This window comes from Ictalurus furcatus, chromosome 23 (assembly GCF_023375685.1).
Source record: "Ictalurus furcatus strain D&B chromosome 23, Billie_1.0, whole genome shotgun sequence".
In the NCBI taxonomy this organism is placed as follows: Eukaryota; Metazoa; Chordata; class Actinopteri; order Siluriformes; family Ictaluridae; genus Ictalurus; species Ictalurus furcatus.
In genome coordinates this window covers 16,910,882-16,925,338 of record NC_071277.1, presented here as the reverse complement: position 1 = coordinate 16,925,338, position 14,457 = coordinate 16,910,882, and the positions used below count along the sequence as shown (strand labels likewise).

Here is a 14,457-nt window from a genome sequence, read left to right as displayed (position 1 = left end):
AATTACATTATTTTCAATTATATAAATATATATATGTCAATTTTGTTTTATTTTTCGTCCACTTTGTTAATTCTGCATTCATTATTAGCGTGTTACTCTGCCGGGTCACGACCTTGAAAGAAAATGGAAAGAAAATGACAGAGCACCGAGAACGCTATCTGTTACAGAGGGTCCTCGTGGCTGTACTTAGCAAGAACACTTGCTTGAAAATGATATCGCTGGTAAGAAATATCCTCTAGTGTGATCCTCATTTTTAGTGGTGTAGTGGATGACTATCGTATTAACAGATTAATATTTCGGTTAATTTTGGGTATGTTTCCTTTTAAAACGTATGCATGAATTATACAAAGCTTATTCAGATTGAGCTGATTCATAATTGTGTAATGACTCCTAACAGCACCACTTGTTGGCTTTTAGTTTGTTTTTTTCATGGGACATTTTTAGCTGTTCTGGTCAATTGAAATAATGAATCTTGCTTTTTAAAGGCAAGAAAAATCAATGTCGAATAACAACAGCCATGTAGCGAGCGGCGGCTCTGTGGGTGGAATCGTGCCTTGTTTATGAAACCGGTCAGAGGAGAATGTACTGCTCTGAGCTGACAGGAACTCCAAGAAGCATTCGTTACCTCCGTGTTGAGCATGGAAGTGACAGCAGAAGATCACATCGTGTTCCAGTCCTGACTCCTGAAGTTTGAAAAACTTCTTCGAGTGTCCAGGTCCGGCTCCATACAAAATGGAAATTCATCTTTTGTTTACCTGCGTTTGTATTCGTGTGATTTCGACGCCAAATCTTCACACCGCTGTCGCAGATACGAGTCAGAACTCAAGCCAGAATATGTTAATGTAATTCACAAAGTGTACTGTGTGCTCAAATAAATAAATAAATAAATAAAGTAAATAATAGAGGTTTGCTGAATAAGATACGGCTTGCTTATTCAGCTGGCCAGCCTTCTTTCACCTTGGAAATTGGAAAGGTAAAATTACAGGTTATAGCTGATTCTGGAGAGACTGTAATTTCTGTAGTCGTGCTTTAGCTCTGAAAGAAGTTGTTCTTCATCTTTTTTTCTTTTTTTTTTTTCCCTCTCCCCTTGCTTATTCGCATTTATATGTAATTTTTCATTTGCTGGATGGTTTTCTTATTCAAAGAGTCTTCAAGGTGAAGCAAAATAAGCTTTTAGTGCAGAGCTCAGCGGTTTTAAGAGCCGAGCCGTGCCGTGACGGGGATTTGAACTCGCACCCTTACAGACTTGCAGAATCTGTTAATTAGACGCTCATGTGAAGACGCCGCATTCGTCGTTATTGTCTTTCAGATAATGATGTGCTTGAGATGAAAATAATGATCCTAGCTCAGCTACAGTCATTATGAACACATCATACCTGGGAATAATTAGCAAAGTAGCTTAGATTATAGATACTTCAGAAATGCAAGCATTATAGAAAATATAATGGTGGCAAAAGTTATCATTTGTTGTTTTGTTGTTGTTGTTTTTTTGTTTTGTTTTCCTAACCTAACGAGATTTTTTCATTTGAAAAACAATGAAAATGTCTTCGGTTCTCTTCGTATTAAAAATAGCTCTCAGTTATCTTCTTATCTAGCAACCCTGAATGTCCTTCACTCTCAGAAATAAAGGCACTTGTTCTTCTTCTATTATTAGTATATACTGTATAAATCTGGTGCACCTTTAGTGCACGTTTAGAGTAAAGCTTTTAAGCTAGATCTAGATTGGACATCCAATCCAATGATCTTAAATAATGTTTAAACTTTTTCAGGTAAAAGAGTGTAGCTAACAAGCTAAACAACGTATGTTACACCGGAAAACTATGCTGAATCCCTATACGCCTACTATCCGTCCTAAATAGTATCTGAGATTAGGAAGAAGTGTGTCCTAAATCGTAGTATGTTGAACCGAGTATCCCAAATGTACCCGGATGATCTACGATTTCTTTTTCAGCTAATATTACCCCAGAAATCCTTGCGTGACAGAGGAGTTCTTATAGTATAGAACTATAGTATTCTATAGTATAAATGATATAAGGAATAACGAATGAAGAAAACGGTGACGGTGTAACTGCGTAACTAGGCAACGACGTTCTCTTCCGTTACATGACGTGTCAGTGTGTCCCAGTACTTGTGTACTCTTTTGCTACACACTCAAAAGTATGTTCTTTATCTTCACAAAAAGAGTACATACTTTTAGCGCATAGTATAACTAGGCGTATTGGGACGCAGCATTACGGTCATAACAAGACTGTAAACATGTTACGCCTGAAATCTTCATCATGTTTCTTTTATACTGAGATTCACTGCTTGGGTTCACTGGAAATGAAAAATCTGGAATGATTTGCAAAAAAAAAAAACCATGAGATTTTAATGGGAGATTTCCATGTTTTAGCTTCCAGACTTTCGTTCCATTCTGGCTTCTGTTTGTGAACGAAATGTAAAAATAGGACCTGTTTTCCAGCTCATAAATGTCAGAAAAAAATAAAAAAAAACAAACAAACCCAGATGATATGAGTCGACATTGTTCATAGGTATAGTAACTTTGACAGTGGTGGGTCGTGTTTTCCAGCACGGTAACAAAATTAGACAATCTCAGACCCCCTTGCTTTTGCTCACAGAGACTCCAAATCCCTTTAGGTAGCTTAGAACGTAGAGCTCTATCTAAAGAACCTACGAGGAGCTTTTTTTCGTTTTGTTTTTGCTTTCTCCTGGACTCTGAGGATATGCTTTTTGTGTCACTGGAGTGCTGAGAATACATCCAATAAAATGCAAGCTGACCTTCAGAGCTCTGCATCCTGCTGCCACATATAGCTCGGTCCATATACTGGGAATAAGTGAGTATGTCTGCGAGGCGCATATTGCTCCATACTGTATAAATCACCAAGGCTGAGAGCAATATTGTAATTTCAAAACCTCTCAACCAACCTGAAAGCATCTCCCACACACCTGCAAGTTTAAAGAGTACCCTTTCATGTCCGTAAATACAAAAGCAAAGTACAAAGGTTTAAGGGGGCCGGCATATATATTTTTTTTCAGCAGTGCCTTTTTTCTACTAATGGACAATCTCCATTTGGAAGCATTAAACACATATATTAGAGCCAACACACACACACACACACACACACACACACACACACACACACACACAGAGAGATACACACTTCATGCAGCCCACATCAGGTTTTAGTAGATAACAATACAGCACAGTGCAACCTCCATGGCTCTGTCCCAATACCAGGAGGAAGGGAGTTGGAGTATAGCAGAGTTGAGTAAGTGAGCGAGTGAGGATGTTAATATTTAGGTATTAATGGAGGAGGGAGCATGGGAATTACAGCAAAGGAAAGGAAAATGGGAGTGACAGTTAAAGAGTCAGTAAGTGTGTGAGTAAGTGAGGGAAAGAGTAAAAGAGTTTGTGAGAGAAGGAGGGAGGAAGTGAGTGTGCAGGAGGAAATGACAGAGGGGGTACTCAGTGACTTAACGAGGAAGAGAGCGAGATAACTGTGGACTGAGTAAGATAACAGGAAGTGTGTGAATTTATGAGGGAGGGAGTGTTTGATAATCAGGGAGCAAGTGAGTAATACAGAAGTAAAGGAGATCATGAGAAAGTGAGATAATGAGAACGTGAGATAATGAGAACGTGAGATAATGAGGAAGTAAAGGAGATCATGAGGAAGTAAAGGAGATCTTGAGAAAGTGAGATAATGAGGAGGTAAAGGAAATAATGAGAAAGTGAGATAAGGAGGAAATAAAGGAGATATTGAGAAAGTAAGTGAGATAATGAGGAAGTAAAGGAGATCGTGAGAAAGTGAGATAATGAGGAAGTAAAGGAGATATTGAGAAAGTGAGTGAGATAAGGAGGAATTAAAGGAGATCATGAGAACGTGAGATAATGAGGAAGTAAAGGAGATATTGAGAAAGTAAGTAAGATAATGAGGAGTTAAAGGGGATCATGAGAAAGTGAAATAATGAGGAAGTAAAGGAAATAATGAGAAAGTGAGATAATGAAGTAAAGGAAATAATGAGAAAGTGAGATAATGAGGAAGTAAAGGAAATAATGAGGAAGTGAGATAATGAGGACGTAAAGGAGATATTGAGAAAGTAAGTAAGATAATGAGGAATTAAAGGGGATCATGAGAAAGTGAAATAATGAGGAAGTAAAGGAAATAATGAGGAAGTAAAGGAGATATTGAGAATGTGAGTGAGATAATGAGGAAGTAAAGGAGATATTGAGCAAGTGCGTGAGATAATGAGGAAGTAAAGGAAATAATGAGAAAGTGAGTGAGATAATAAGGAAGTGAGTGAAATAGTAATCACCAGATGAGCGAGATGAGGTATGTATTGACATAATGAAGTAGTGAGCGAGATCCTGAAGGAGCGATGATAGCAGAGTGAGTGCGAGGATGAGGTGGTGAGCAAGATAATGAAAGAGAATAGCAGAGTGAATGAGATGATAAAGAAGTGAGCCAGGTAAATGAGTGGGAAAGATGATGGAATGAGCAAGATAATGAAAGAGTGAGTAAAAAGTTATTTTAATGAATGGCATATGTTTTTGTTTTTGTTTTTTTTCCAAAATCAAGCAGAGGAAAAAATGATGGAATCACTCAATGTTGACGAAGTAAAAAAGCCGGGTGAGCATCCTCGAAGTGTGGCGATTCCGTAATTTTTACCAGGGGTAGTAGTGATTAGAGAGTGATTTGATAAGCGTGTGTAAAATAATGAAGGAGTGAAAAAATAATGTGGCAGAGAGTGAGATATTGAAGGAGAGAGTGAGAAGATGATGGAACAAGTGAGATAATGAGTGAACAAGAGGATAAAGTGAAAGAATGAGGGAATTACTAAGGGAGTGAGCGAGGAGAGAGCGGGATAATGAGGGAGTGAGTAAGATAATAAGGTAGTGATAGGGAAAACGAGAGAGTTACTACGGAAGTGAGTGAATTAATAAAGGAGGGAGGGAGATAATGAAAGAGCAAATGTGTTAGTGAGTGAGTGAGTGCGTGAAACACTAAATCCTCGTCCTCATTCTGTCATTTTCTGCAGTCTTTATCTTATCACCCATTGCCCTTTTGGTGTGTCTTCTCTCTCAGGAACCTCCCGTCTTCCTCTCGTCCTCTTTCCCTTATCGCCCAGGAGACTCAATTAGAGAGCAGGAGGTGTCTGCATTCGGAGTGAGAGTTCTCCCCGAATGCTCCAATAAAAGCAGCTGCCATGACCTTTAGCCCTGTTTTCACTCACTCTGTATCTACACACATGCAGGGAGAAAAAAGCAGTGAGGGAGTGAGTGAATAAGATATTCATTAAGGCAATTAAGCCTGTTAATGTTGGAAAAAGTGCACATTTTGTCCATTTCGGCTCTTTGACTTGAAGAGGCAATGGCATTACATATCCGGTTTTGTTGTAAATGATATTATACACCTCTGCATGGCAGTTGAGTTTGATTGGAAGTGAAATATCAAAACAGAAATATATTCAGTATGCTAGTGGGTGAACTCCAAGTGTCCAAGTGGGGGGTCGGAGCACAGGCGACAGGCAGACAGCAACAAACAAGTACGATTATGGTAACAGGCAATACTGCGCGGAGAGCGGAGGTGGGATGCGAGCCCCCAATACTTAATAAAAGGATCAAATTTTATATTGATTATCAGAGTAAAATTACATCAACTTCACCTGGGCCTACTTAAAGTAGATAAGTTCTTGGTCAGCTTGTCTGTTAAACATTGGGCATGGTTTATTTCCCTTTGTACCAGGTGAACCTTTTAAAAATTTCAGTGGTTCTCAAGTTGGGACCCAATTTACATAAATATATAAAATCTGCTTTGGCTTGCTATTTGGCTTAGATGTAATGTCATCAGTACAGCACCACGCCTCTTGGGCGCCATAAAGCGGGCGTCTTATTAAAAAAGTTTAGGAACTGCTGTTGTGTATATATTTAGTCCACCGTGACCTCTGCTCGAGGTTGTTACCTCATCCGTCATTTCGCCGGAGACAGGCATCATCCTCCTCTCCTATATTCGTCTCCTTTACTGCTCTACTGGGAGGATTTCAGAGAATGAACAGTTACAGTGAATGCAACCTTTAATAACAGCAGAGACTGGAAGATGGGTGGGAAAAAAAGAGAAAATGTTGCTTAGTCTGCAATTTAACCCAGTCAGAGATCACTCTACATCATTTTGATCTTCCCCATCATGCCTACAAAGGATTATGGGTCATGATCGCCAGTAAGGACATTCTGCAATAAGAAAAGGCCTGCTGGGATAAGATTAGTTTTATATGGCGAGCTAGGGTAATTCCATCCTTTATAGGTGCTGCTCTGTGGTTTTATTTCCTTCTGGATCAGCAATGTCAGAGTTTCACTCACTCACTCACTCACTCACTCACTCACACAACCTCTGAGAAACTTCAAGCCCAAAGTGCAGTCTGTTATTCGATGAATTGTTGGATGCTTTGCAAGAGTTTCTAAAATATTTAATCAGTATGGGTTGCAGCACTTCTTCTTCGTGTTGTCTTGACTAGGAGCCTCTTAGAAAGAAAGAAAATACGGTCGACTTGAGTTCAGGTTCTGTGAACTCGTGCCCACTGTAGCCTCAGAGTCCTGTTTTTGTCAGACCGGAGTGGAAACTGCTGTTGTAGCCCATCTGCTTCAAGGTTTGACGTGTTGTGCATTCAGAGATGTTTTTCTACTCTCCACAGTTGTAAAGAGTAGAAATTTGAGTTAACGTACACTTCCTGTCTGCTCAACCATGTTGCATGTTCTCCCTGTGCTTCGGGCGTTTCCCCCGGGTACGCCGGTTTCTTCCCCCAGCCCAAAGACATGCCTAGTACAACCCCAGAAAAGTTGGGATGCTGTGTAAAATGTAAATAAAACCAGAATGCAATGATTTTCAAATCTCATAAACCCATATGTTATTCACAATAGAACATAGAAAACATATCAAATGTTTAAACTGAGGAAACGTACAATTTTAAAGGGAAGATTATGTCATTTTGAATTTGATAGCCGCAACACGTCTCAAAAAAGTTGGGACGTGGGCAACAAAAGGCTGGAAGAGGAAACAGCTGGAGGTTAATTGGGAACAGGTCAGTAATATGACTGGGTATAAAAAGGGTATCTTCTAGAGGCGGAGTCTTTCAGAAGTAAAGATGGGCAGAGGTTCACCAATCTGCGAAAAACTGCATCTACAATTTGTGGAACAATTTCAGAATACTGTTCCTCAATGTAAAATTGCAAAGACTACGAATATCTCATCATCTACTGTACATAATATCGTCAAAAGATTCTGGAGAAATCTCTGTGCGCAAGGGACAAGGGTGAAAATCAATATTGCATGCTCTTGGTGAAATGGTAAATGGTCAGCACTTATATAGCGCTTTTTTAAGATTAGCGGTTCCAAAGTGCTTTACACTGTGTCTCATTCATTTACATTTACATTTATTTACATTTATTCATTTAGTGGACGCTTTTATCCAAAGCGACTTACAAATGAGAAAATACAAGCAAAAGCGATATATCAAGCAGAGAACTATACAAGTAGTGCTACTGTACAAGATCCATTAACTGAGTTCCAGAAGAAGCAAAGTGTGCAGAGTAGAGGTGTAAGTGCAATATTTTTTTATTTTTATTTATTTTTTTTTTATGGGTTGGTTAGGTGTTCATCGAAGAGGTGGGTCTTTAGCTGTTTTTTGAAGATGGTGAGTGATTCTGCGGTCCGGATTGAGGTTGGAAGTTCATTCCACCACTGAGGAACAGTTAGTTTGAGCCACACTGAGTAGGAACTACTAAGCGTCGGTCGTTAACCGATCGCAGATTGCGTGAGGGAATGTAAGCCTTCAGGAGAGAGTTGAGGTAGGAGGGTGCTGTTCCAGACAAGGTGTTGTAGGTGAGCATCAAGGCCTTGAATTTGATGCGGGAGACTACAGGAAGCCAGTGGAGGGAGATGAAGAGGGGTGTGACATGGGTTCTCTTGGGCTGGTTGAAGACGAGGCGTGCTGCAGCATTCTGAATCATCTGAAGGGGTTTGATGGAGCTGGCTGGAGCTCATTCACCCATTCAGTCACACACCAGTGGTAGCAGAGCTGCCATGCAAGGCGCTAACTTGCCATCGGGAGCGACTTGGGGTTCAGTGTCTTGCCCAAGGACACTTGGGCATGTGGAGTGATGTGGGCCGGGAATCGAACCGCCAACCCTACGATTAGTGGACAACCCGCTCTACCACCTGAGCCACAGTGTCCCACCACATACCACCAACCTAAACATTGTTGCAGACCAAGTACACATCTTCATGGGAACAGTATTCCCTAATTGCACTGGTCTCTCAGCAGGATCATGCACCCTGCTACAATGCAAATATTGTTCAGGAACGGTTTAAGGAACATGACAAAGAGTTCAAGGTGTTGACTCGGCCTCCAAATTCCCCAGACCTCAATCCGATCGAGCGTCTGGACAAACAAGTCCGATCCATGGAGGCCCCACGTCTCAACTTACAGGACTTGAAAGATCTTCTGCTAACGTCTCAGTGCCAGATACCGCAGCACACCTTCAGAGGTCTTGTGGAGGCCATTCTTCAACGGGTCAGAAGTGTTTTAGCGGCATGAGTGGGACATACACAATATTAGGCAGGTGGATTGAATCTTATGGCTGATCGGTGTACAGTATACTCAGCTGAGAATCCTACGGAAAAACCAGTGATGTGTTTTATAATCTGACGGAGAACTCAATTGTCACGATTCTCTGTAATGTTTGCCGGTGGGTGGTGAGGGAACTGTGCTGATGTAAGTTTATTCGGTGACGTTTCTGTGTGAGCTCATTCAGCTTGAGAGCGATTTCTGCTCTACCACCGGCTTGCTTGAGATCCATAATGTTTCTTGTTTACTGTCCAAATGGCAAATGGGGGCAGCGGAGCTTGGTTTCTCACTGTTGGGTGCTCGGAGGCCTCGGGCTTTATTGCAACTCTTTGCGGGCGACGGCATCTGTTATTGTAGGTGAAATGCACAGGCAGCGAGCGCTGAATTTAAAGTGCGCACTTAGGCAGTGAGGGAGCATAGCGCCTGTCAGCATCACTTTCTGTAAGGCTTCGATGACGCACTACATTTGTTGCTCTCGCAGAGCAGCCTCGAGCACAGGCACCTCGTTACCTACTCACAGCTCACAAATACACAGAAGTGTTTTTTCGGGGCTTTTTTTTTTGCAGCTGACCTTAAAGATTAAAACCAGCAGATGGAAATAAATCTGTAAACGTAAGGACGTCAGTCAGACGGAACAGTAAAATGTGGGTCGTAAAAGTGACAAGGGCCAGAGGATTATAAGGGATTTGGTTGCTTTTTATGGTAACAGTTAACATGCAAATAGGCAGATGTGTGTCTGATTTGTGTGCGAATGGAGAAATGAAAAATTCTAGGGTGTCCTATATTCTGAAATGACTGAAATGAGTCCTGTAATTACGGGGATGCAGGATGCAAAACCCTCAAAAATCTTACCTAAGTACATTTTGAGATAAATGAAGGCTAAAGTACAGTATCTGAAATCAAAACACCAATCATTTCATAGTTTGGCAGTGAATCGTTTCATTTTTCACTCTGGACATCATACGCTGTATTATTAGTAAGTGCTGGCGATTTACATTTACATTTATTCATTTAGCAGACGCTTTTATCCAAAGTGACTTACAAATGCGGAAATCCAAGCAAAGCGATATATCAAGCGGAGAACAATACAAGATCTTTTAATTGAGTTCTAGAAAAGCAAAGTGTGCAGTGTAGAGGTGTAAGACCCAGAGTAGGTGTTTTTTTGTTGTTTTTTTTTTTGTATTTTTTGTTTTTTTAGGATAATGTTGGGTTGGCGTTTTAGGGGTTACTTAGGTGTTCATGGAAGAGGCGGGTCTTTAGCTGTTTTTTGAAGATAGTGACAGATTCTGCGGTCCGGATTGAGGTTGGAAGTTCATTCCACCACTGAGGGACAGTTAGTGCGAAGGTTTACAGCAACAGGAAGCAAAGTGACTGTTGATGATACACAAGGTGGGATTAGCAAAGTGTAAAAAGTTGAGCAGCAAAAGAGAAGTGCAGCAATGAAGCAACTAAAAGTGAAAATGAGGGATTACGGTAAGTTTTTTCCCGCTGAATATTGTGAAACTTCCATTTTATTAGCTCCAGATATTTGCCTAGACTTCTGAACCAGTTTGTGAGTTGCTGTACTGCAATGAGCTTAAAGTAGTCGCTTTACCCGAATCAAATGATGTTGGTCTTTTTAACTTAAAATCAACACTAGGGCTCACAAAGATCACGCTCATTCCAACTCATTCTAGTAAACACAGCACACAAACAATCTATACACCAAGAATACATCTGTGGCCGGATTCACAAAACATTCTTAGGAATCAAATTCTTATTAACTGCCATTTTCTTCTTATTTTCTAACTTAAGAAAAAATTTACGGATATTTTGTATTCCCAGAAATTCTTCTTAAGAATGTTCTTCTTTTTTCTTCTTCTTCTTCTTTTTAAGACTGTTTATAAGACAAAACTTCTTATAAGACGAAAAAATCAAATTCCTGAAATGAGTGTTCTTAAAAATCATCCTAAGTAACTTCTTAAAGTTAGGATAACTGCCAACTTGTCGTAGATTACCAAAAGGTAAGAATTTTAATGAATTTATCGGGTTATTTCAAATATTAAACATTACAAAATTGTCAAACTTGTAACATATCATAAATAATGTCTAACTACTGCAATATTTTAGTTCTTGCCTACTGACGTTTTTGTTTCTTTTCTGCTCCTCTACGTCAAATTAGCCGAATTGTTTTCACTTTCCAGCAAGTAAATTCTCCTACGATGGTTAATGTCGGTTAATGTCGTTAAATGAACACATCTCACACCCTTTACATTTGGATAAATGATTGCTACTTTAAAAAATTAAAAATAAAAGATTAATAAATTGATACATTTAAAATTTGGAAGTAGTCAATTTCCTGTAGCTATTACACGACTGTCATTTAATTCCTAAGAAAAAAAATTCAGATGTTCTTCAGAAAATATTTGAGAGCTTGAGCATTGCACTTCTCATGAATGACCTAGAATTTATCTTAAGAACTTTCTTAACTTCTTTCATAAGAAGATTTTCTTTGTGAATCCGGCCCCTGATTATTGGTCAGAAGTTTTTCAACACGACCTTACCGTACTTGATTAACTGAACTTTGTCAGATGAATATGAAAAACTTGCAAGCAACAAAGTTCATTAAAGAAGGGTAAAGGGCTAGCTAATTACACTAACTTAGCTGTTGAATCTTCAGGTAATGTAGACACAAACAAAATGGGGCATGCTTTGTCATTCATTATTATTATTTTCTAAAACACCATGTCTTGAAGTGTTTAGTTCCACTTATACCCCAGCAATTTGCCAGCAATTACAACATTTTATTAATTACAGAACAACACATCGCACATTTTATGTTGTTTAACAACCATGTTACAAGCCAGTTCCTCTTATGACTTATGTTAGAACAGTCGTCTCCTCAGTAGCCTCTTTTTTCCCCTCTCTTTTGAATTAATAACACAAAAAACACACCTTGTTGTCCTGAACTCTTCTCTGTCCTGACTGACTTTTACACTGTTACGAAGCACTGACATTGGAGACTCCTTCCATTAATGTTATATAAACATCACCTTACAGAAAACTTATACCTTCTTAACAATGACATGTTTTTCATTGTTAATGAACGTGTTTTTAGATCTATTTTTGTCTTAGTCGCTGCTTGTGTAGAAGCTGTTACTATGGAAACTACTGTATTAGATCTTGTCTTATGTATCGTGATCTTTTTACAGCATTTGTGGAGTAAGCGTTGCTAGCTATGGTTACATTTCAGAGGTCAGTAATCGCTCCAACAAACCCTTAATCCCTTCAGCTTTTAGTTCAATCACTTTCTCTACTATTTATATCTCTTCATAATCCTGTGTCATTGTAGACGCATCATTGCTTGACGCACAAGACTCTCTGTTTTAAGGTCAGATCGTGGAGATAAGCGTCGAAGCAATCAGTTGTCGCCATTGACTATGCGGTAATCCCCTGACGACAGCATTCGCATTTCCATGTGGAACATCCCCGCCTTTGACTTCAGGCCGAAGCCAATTGCATCTAAGCCAATCAGGATGCACGGGCAGTCGAGCCGGAGCATGCATAAACACCAGGAAGCACCAGGGTCAGCTTCTGGTGGCTGATTGTTTACAAACATCAGTCAGTCTCGTAGCGTGGAAAGAAAGTGCATAGGACATGTGTAAGAGGTGTGAAATGAACTTGCTGGAAAGGTCGTAACCGGTTTCACACACTCACTCGAGCCTGGCTCACACTTTTCAGGGAAAGGCGTCGATGCTAGCGGCTTTTGGAGTGAAGAAAGAGAAAGCGAGAGGCGAGGTAATGAAAAAATCATTGCCGTTAACTCCGTTCTCCCAAACTCTAAATCCACTCTTGCCTGTTTTATTAGGCCGATATAATTTGGTGTGAAATTAAAGGTGACTCTTCATGGTGCTCTTACATCAAAGGCTAATTAAGTGGAGGGGCCTGCTAATCATGGCTGCGATAAGGATGCCCTTTGTGTGGATTTCCATTTTAATATGCTTCCATGGAAATGGTAGACTTCCGTCATGTCTCCGGGCCGATATAATCGGCTAATATCAATTACCTGGCTGGACCGGGTATTTGGGAGGCCCTTGGGGCTTTTTAGAAATTCTGTTATTCAAGTCTGTGCATTAGTAACCATGGAAACGTGCAATTTTCCAGATGTAGACCTTTGAAAGGGCTTTTGTTTGTGTAGCAGGTCAATGTGTATAGAGCAGTTAATAAGAGAGTGTTGCATGGCCTTTATGACCCCCAGGGTTAAAATAGTCTAGGTTGCGAGACCATTTCTGTAATTAGGTTGGATGTGTTTGATTTAATTGGCTCGAAACATATGGTTGTTATGGGAAGGGTGTGAACAAGTATCTTTCACACGTTATTCCTTTACCTTATCTCCAATACCTCAACATAATGGATTGTTAATAATTGGTTATGTGATGTATCGCTGCGTATACATATTCATATAATGGTGGTGTTGAATTCTCATGAACAATTACAGCATTTCACAGAGACACTTATGCAGAGCGACTTACATTTTTCTCATTTATACACCTGAGCAGTTGAGGGTTAAGGGCCTTGCTCAAGGGTCGAGGAGCTTGGCGGTGCTGGGGTTTGAACTCATGACTTCCAATCAGTAATCCAACACCTTAGCCACTGTGTTCATCTGATTGGCAGAAGGTGTTGATTAATTTTCTATAACTGTAGCTCCTCGAGTAGTGGCAGCAGTAATACAAATCACATCAAATTTATATCAGTGCACTCGTTCTTACATTATTGTTTCGAGAGTCACGCAGCGACTTGTAGAAATGCATAATTGTTGATATTTGTTGTTCTGTAAGTAGACGTTTATTTAACATTTTGAATGGAGTCTGCAGCGTCAGCATTTCGCAACAGTCAGAGGCAAATCTGTACGTTTTTCCGCCACAGGGAAGTCTTCAGGACGAAGGTTTCTGGGTAACACGACAAGCTAGATATCTTTGTCAAAAAAAAGAGATGCTGGTGAGGGAACGACTGTTTATGGCCGTTACAATGTAAGTGATCAATAAAGTTAGGAAATAACTTAATAATATTGATGACATTCGACAACATGCAATTTTTTTAAAAGGTGCAATACTTGATTTGTTCTTTAAAAAAAAACAAAAACCTTTTTATAGATTTTTTTTTAATTCCTTACTTGCACAAATAACCTGTGAGATATGTATAGCATGATAAAAAATAATGGTTTAATCCATGGCCTCAGTAAAAGTGTGAGCATAAGGGGCTGAGAAAGCCATTTGAACAACTGACTTTTGGTCCAGACTGCTTGTTTGTGTTTGGATGGGCCGTTCATCAGTCATTTTATAGACACTCTACAGGCTACACTCTACACCATAGATCCTGGGGGAAGAAGCCTGTGTCAGTATTGTAAAACAACTTTTTCAATCAAAGGAACAACAATATGGAAAGCCAAAAAAAGGTAATTGCGACTTTATATATCAGAAGTACGTCTTTATTTCATACAATTGAGACTTTATGTATCGCAATTCTGCCTTTTTTTAACTTCTTATAATTCTGCCTTTTTTTAACTTCTTATAATTCTGCCTTTTTTTAACTTCTTATAATTCTGCCTTTTTTTAACTTCTTATAATTCTGCCTTTTTTTGAGTTAACTTCTTATAATTCTGCCTTTTTTGAGTTAACTTCTTATAATTCTGCCTTTTTTGAGTTAACTTCTTACAACTCTGCCTTTTTTTGAGTTAACTTCTTACAATTCTGCCTTTTTTTGAGTTAACTTCTTACAATTCTGCCTTTTTTTTTTAGTTAACTTCTTATAATTCTGCCTTTTTTTAAGTTAACGTCTTACAATTCTGCCTTTTTTTGA

General features: G+C 39.4%; 1 protein-coding gene across 1 annotated transcript in view; it reads left to right on the top strand.

Moving 5' to 3' along the window:
• Nucleotides 1–14,457, top strand: part of LOC128599559 (mannosyl-oligosaccharide 1,2-alpha-mannosidase IA) — a 226,890-nt gene that overhangs the window by 118,207 nt on the left and 94,226 nt on the right. The window lies entirely within an intron of this gene.